Genomic DNA, 6,160 nt, shown 5'->3' with positions numbered 1-6,160 from the left:
AGTGTTATTGCTTCATTCTTTTTGGCCAACACCATCTAGTAGAAATATAATGAAAACCACATAGGTAATTTAAAAAATTTTAGCAACATTTAAAAAGGTAAGTAGAAACAGGTGAAATTAATTTTTCATAGATTTTTTAACTCAACCATCTAAAGTATTATTTTAGTGTAGAATAAATCTAAACATCATTAATGAGTTCCTTCCCCCCCATTTTATGCCTGAAACTCCGGTAAGTATTTTTTTTATTTAGAGCACATCTCATTTCTGATTAGTCACATTTTAAGTGCCCTATAGTGACATGTGGCTAGTGGCTACAATATTAGTACAGTTCTAGATGATTCCCTGTTCTCTCTCATACACACACAAAGACACACATTGCAATTTACTTTTTCCACTGTTTGAAAAAGGCGATTGGTCTATGTCAGATTATATGGGACAAAAGCCTTCACAGAGATAACGGTAGTATTAAGTAGAACAAATCTTCATCATCTATTAAATTATTTCCCCATGCATAGATATTTAGTGCCCCCCCCCATTTCAAATAAGGCTGCAAAGAACATCCTTTATACAAAGACCTATGTGTATGTGTGTACTTCCAAGGCATAGGGTTCTAGGTATGGAATTGTAGTATCAAAAGTTATGATTGTGTTTCAAGTATTATGACTATAGGACAATATTTTTTTTAAGATTTTTTATTTATTTATTTGACAGATCACAAGTAGGCAGAGAGAGGCAGGCAGAGAGAGAGGATGAAGCAGGCTCCCCCTGAGCAGAGAGCCTGATGTGGGGACTTGATCCCAGGACCCTGATACCATAACCTGGGTGGAAGGCAGAGGCTTAACCCACTGAGCTGAGCCACCCAGGTGCCCCAGAACAGTATATTTTTAAAATAGGTATGCCAATCACTGTATTGCTAAATGTATATTAACAGCCATTTTAGAAAACTATTTACTCCAGCAATGTTCCTTCATCTCAGAATTATTTTTGTTTTTTTGAAATTTGGCTTAAGAACCAGTTTAAGGGGGCACCTGGGTGGTTCAGTGGGTTAAAGCCTCTGGCTTCAGCTCAGGTCATGATCCCGGGGTCCTGGGATCGAGCCCTGTATCGGGCTCTCTGCTTGACAGGGAGCCTGCTTCCCTCTCTCTCTCTGACTGTCTCTCTGCCTACTTGTGATCTCTGGTCCATTGTAATCACAGTTATTATTCATTCATTCATTCATTCATTCATTCATTTCCTTCTTTCTTCTCGACCTCTTTCCCTCCCCCCTCTGTTCCTCCCTTCCTCCCTCTCTTCCTCTTTTCCTTCTTTCATTCCATCCATGTGCCCACTCATCCATCCCAGAAACAGCTTCCTGCCGAGATCCCCCATCCCACTTTTGCTCTCCTGGGAATCTTATTCTCCTTACACAGAAGCCCAAGTATTTTTTTTTTTTTTTTAAGTCATCAACCAGATTCAATTGCTCTGTTATTCAAAACTTTTCAACAGTTTCTCATGGGACTGGATATTTTCTGACCTCACCGATGTCTTCTTATTCACTCTATTTCAGCCATGCTGGTCTGCTTTCTGCTTCCAAAACAAAATAAGTTCTTTCTGGTTCCAGCGCCTTTGCAGCAGAATTGTTCCCTCTGTTTGGAATACTTCTCTCGGACCCTTTGCAGAGCTGCCTTCCTCTTCTTCCCTGGTTCCATGACAGCTGAGGGCTTCCCAGACCATCCAATCGAAAGTACCACAACCTGCCTAGCTTTGGTCTACTTTACTTCCTACATAGTTTGAGATGGAGATTCCCTTATCTGTTTACCTTTTCGGCGTGTGATTCGTCTTCCCTAATGCTCAATTCCAGAGTATTCTATCCTTCCTCTCCCATCCCAGATGCCCAGTACAACACTTGACTTGTAGTGGGTGCCCGACCAGCGTTTGTAGACTAACCCACAGGATGAATCTCCACCTGCTCTATGGCAAACTCAAACCAGGACACAGGTGCCACAGAAACAAAGATTTGCAAGTTTTTCCCTCAAAGAAGTCAGCATTCATCAGGGCAGCCCTAGCATGAAGCAACTGATTACAATGAAAGACCATAGGCAGATAGCAGACCAGCCTGCTAGATTCTGAATAATACAGAAAAGCATTTTTTTTGGTGATATCTTCATTTTTTTCCCCCTCTTTCCTTCCTATTCTAGTCCTTGTCTTTATCAATACCTTAATTTGACTCTAAAATTCCAAGGGACTCTAATAAAATAAAGATGGCCTGGCACACAGTAGGTGCTCAAAAAATGTTAATTGGGGGGCGCCTGGGTGGCTCAGTGGGTTAAAGCCTCTGCCTTTGGCTCAGGTCGTGATCCCAGAGTCCTGGGATCGAGCCCCACATCGGGCTTTCTGCTCAGCAGGGAGCCTGCTTCCCTTCCTCTCTCTCTGCCTGCCTCTCTGCCTACTTGCGATCTCTATCTGTCAAATAAATAAATAAATAAAATCTTTTAAAAAATTGTTAATTGGGTGAATGCATGAAGTGTCACAGATTCTAATGGCAGAGCCACCCCCTCCACGAGTAAACACAGAGTGACTTGAGGTATTTTCTATTTTGTAGAAAAACGTGCGCTTTACGATATAAGCACTTGTTTATTGATTAAAGCATTATTTCATAATCTGCCATCTTTCTATGTGCTTGGTGATGTCTGAATGTGGCTTTAGGCAACCTAAGCTGCTTTCTTTTCCATCTGGGATAAAGAGAAGGATGGCTGTAATTAGGTTGTGAAAAATATGTTACACAAATGTAAAAGACTTCTGCTTTTGTAGGAACACGCAGTTTGGGGACTTGCTTGATTTTTTAAAAATTTTCTGTGGTTAAAACATTTTACATATATTGTATAAGCAGTACACTGGCACATTGTTGTTTTTAAAATACTGAAATGATAGTGCTGGGTGGCTGATTTGGTTAAGGGTCTGCCTTCTGCTCATGATCTTGGGGTCCTGGATGGAGTCCTGCTTGGGAATCTCTGCTCAGCGGGGAGCCTGCTTCTCCCTCTGTGCACCACCCTCCTCTCCCTGCATTTTTCTCTCTCCCTCAAAAAAAAGATTTTTTTTAAATGCTGAAGTGGGGGTGCCTGGGTGGCTCAGTTCTTAGGCATCTGCCTTCGGCTCAGGTCATAATCCCAGTGTCCTGGGATTGAGCTCCAAATCTGGCTCCCTGCTCAGCGGAAAGCCTGCTTCTCCCTCTCCCACTCCTAGTGCTTGTGTTCCCTCTCTCACTGTGTCTCTCTCTGTCAAATAAATAAATTCTTTAAAGAAAAAATACTGAACTGATATATGCACAGCCTTAAACTGAAAGTCCCCCTTGCCTCTGCTTGCCTCCCTACCAGAGAGGACACTGAGCATGTTGGGTGGGTACCCCCAATCCTTTGCCTCGACTTTAGCATGTAGATACACATGCATACATGTATGCTGTCATTTGGTCACAGTGTTTTTACAAAAATGGATTTCTCTGAAATAGATTGTTGTGTGAGGTTCTTTTTTTCCCCACTTAATACTTCTTGGAAACAGTTCTATGTGAGTGTTCCAATAAAATGTTGACACTCTATCCAAATATATCATTATTGAGCAGAGGCTGTCGTGGATATTGTTGAAAATTGCAATGCCCATCGCCAACACGGTGCCCTGCCAAGGGTTTCGATAGAGTCTAGTGTATATTTTGCCGAACTGCTACTAGCAAGGCAATGTGTTGGACTTGTTGCCGGAGTCCTGCAATGGTCTTGGCTTGGGAGAGTCCTTTGGAAAACCGTCCTAACCCTATCTGACAAAAACCTGTCTCTGATCCCCCAGCTTCCCTAAAATGGGTGTGAATGAAACATCTCAGGATCCTGTGATCATACAGCGAGACACAGGTGAGGACTGAAGGTTTTAATCAAAACCCAGTCAGTGCTGTGGTCGTTTTTAAGTAGATAACATTGTTTTAGTTTCAGGCAGGAAAAAAAGGCCTGTAATCTCAAAACGTCTTGGGGAAACCTTCTGCTTTATGCAAACAGTGCCCCCTAGCGAGCGAGCAGGGGCTCGGCTCACGGCTAGCTTTCTGACCTTGTCACAGCTTCCAAACTCAGTCTCACCAGCATGTTATTAGCTTCCGAAAGATGAATATATAAATCCGATTGGAGCATAGTATAGCTTTACCTCTTTCTTATTAAAGGCGGCAGCTTGTTTTCCTAAACTTCCGAGGGCAGAGACTGGAGATTCGCTTTATGTGCTTAGAGTGTTCTGTTGTCTAGCGTGGGCGCTTAATAAACACTTGATGAAATCAGGTTTGTTGAGCGACAAGAATAGTAGAGAGGCAAACCCGGCTCTCACTACCCCATCTGACCTGAGTGACCTCTATGGGTCGCACACACTTCTTTTTATTCTTTGTTGTATTCATCTGTAAGATTGAGGGGTTTGGCCCCCATTTAAGGTCCCTTCATGTGGAAGCAGTCTCAAAGTCTCTATGGCTTTCCGGGTCTGGAGCCTGATGTAACATCAAGATCTCTGCTGAATCTTTGGGAAGCAGAGAACACTGACTGGCATAGAACAGCACACTTACATCTCCTTATAACCTCTGTTAGTCAATAGATCAGTTCCAGCAGAAAAGATTGGGAGATTGGAGAAACTTAACTTTCAAAGAGACAGGTGTGGCAAAAGAGATAAAGAACGGAATGCTGGGAGAAAGTCGTCCTTCTCCATAAAATCCTTTGAGGGAGGCTTGGTGACAGACCACCAGAGGAGCTGGAAAACTCCATCCTATCTTACGTGTAGGTAAGTCCTCTGGAAACCAGAAGCTCTGTTGCTGGAGCTTCTTCAGTATTATGCAGGCTATTAGGACAGTGATGAGTAAGCCAAGAGAAACTAGGGGAAATTCACATAAAGTAGGGGAAATCTTTGTATTTCTTTGGAAGAATGTTCTCAGTCAAATAGAATCATGATGGTCTTTCACGGTCTGTGTTGTTTTCATGCTTTTCCTGGGCAACATCCGTGAGAGGAATAGTGTAACTGTGGAGGAAGCCATATTTATTGAGGCTTACTTGAAGGCTGTGTGACCACAGAGTCAACACATACCTTTGCTGGGCCTCCCCTCCTCTGTGCCGTGGGTATTATATAACACCATGAAAGTGGGAATATGTGTGTCTCGAGCACAGCTACACTGGCGGTTTGGCTTACTGACTTTTGTGATTTGTAAAAATACTTGTAAGCTGTAAAAGATAACTACTTGTATAAAGTATAATGAACCCGTCGAGGAAGAGCCTTGTTTTGGCTTCTGACTTTTCGCAGGTTTCATCATGGTCGCTTCTGTGTCAGAGACTGTTGGGCTTAGAAAACGTAGCAGATGCGGATGGTTTAGTTTAGTTTTGTGAGGCTTGGGAGTCAAAAGTTGCGGTCAGCTTGGGGGTGGTGGTGGGCAGCTTTCAGAGTTTGGGCTTGGGCATTGGGAAGCCATTGAATAGTTTTAAGGTGGGGGAGACACTTGATTAGATTCTTTAGAGGAAGGGAGACAGACTGGAAAAGATTTTTAAAAAAAGTTACTGGGATATAGAGTCTCCCACCCTTCATCCACTGCCTGTGCCTGAGGTAGCCAGGGAGCAGCACCAGCTTGTTGGGCTGGCCTCCTTTTCATGCCCCCACCTCCCGGGGCACTTTCCTGCTGCCAGATGGTCCTACATTAGTCCTGCGTCCATTTGTTCTTACAGATGCACTGCTCTGGACGTGTCTAAGTGAAGTCCCCTCTTGGGGCCCTGGATCTCATCCCTCCGTTACTCCACACATTTTCCCTCCCCTGAGTCAGTTTTTCTTCCTCCTCTGGATCATCTCCAGATCATACAAATGGGCTGCTATTTTTTATCATTTTCAAAATCTTTCTCTTGACCCTGTTCCCCAACTCCCTCTTCCATTCCTTTTTCCCTGTAAAACTCCCTGAAAGAGTTCCCTGTCTCCAGGGCTCTCTCGATTTTCCCTTTCTTTGTGAATGTCTTCCTCTGAGGGGTAACGTCCATTGGGAAAGTAAACAGTCGCTCAGTGGCTCTTCACCACACCTGCTTTTGCTAAGGTCATGAGTGATTCCCAGGTGGCTCCATCCTTTGGACAAATCTCATCCTTTGCCTTAGCAACGGTTGCTGCGTGAACATTGCCTCTTCATTGGATGCAATTT

The sequence above is a fragment of the Lontra canadensis genome, unplaced genomic scaffold (assembly GCF_010015895.1).
Source record: "Lontra canadensis isolate GAN:19392208 unplaced genomic scaffold, GSC_riverotter_1.0 scaffold5, whole genome shotgun sequence".
Classification (NCBI taxonomy): Eukaryota; Metazoa; Chordata; class Mammalia; order Carnivora; family Mustelidae; genus Lontra; species Lontra canadensis.
Note: the sequence above shows the minus strand (reverse complement) of the source record.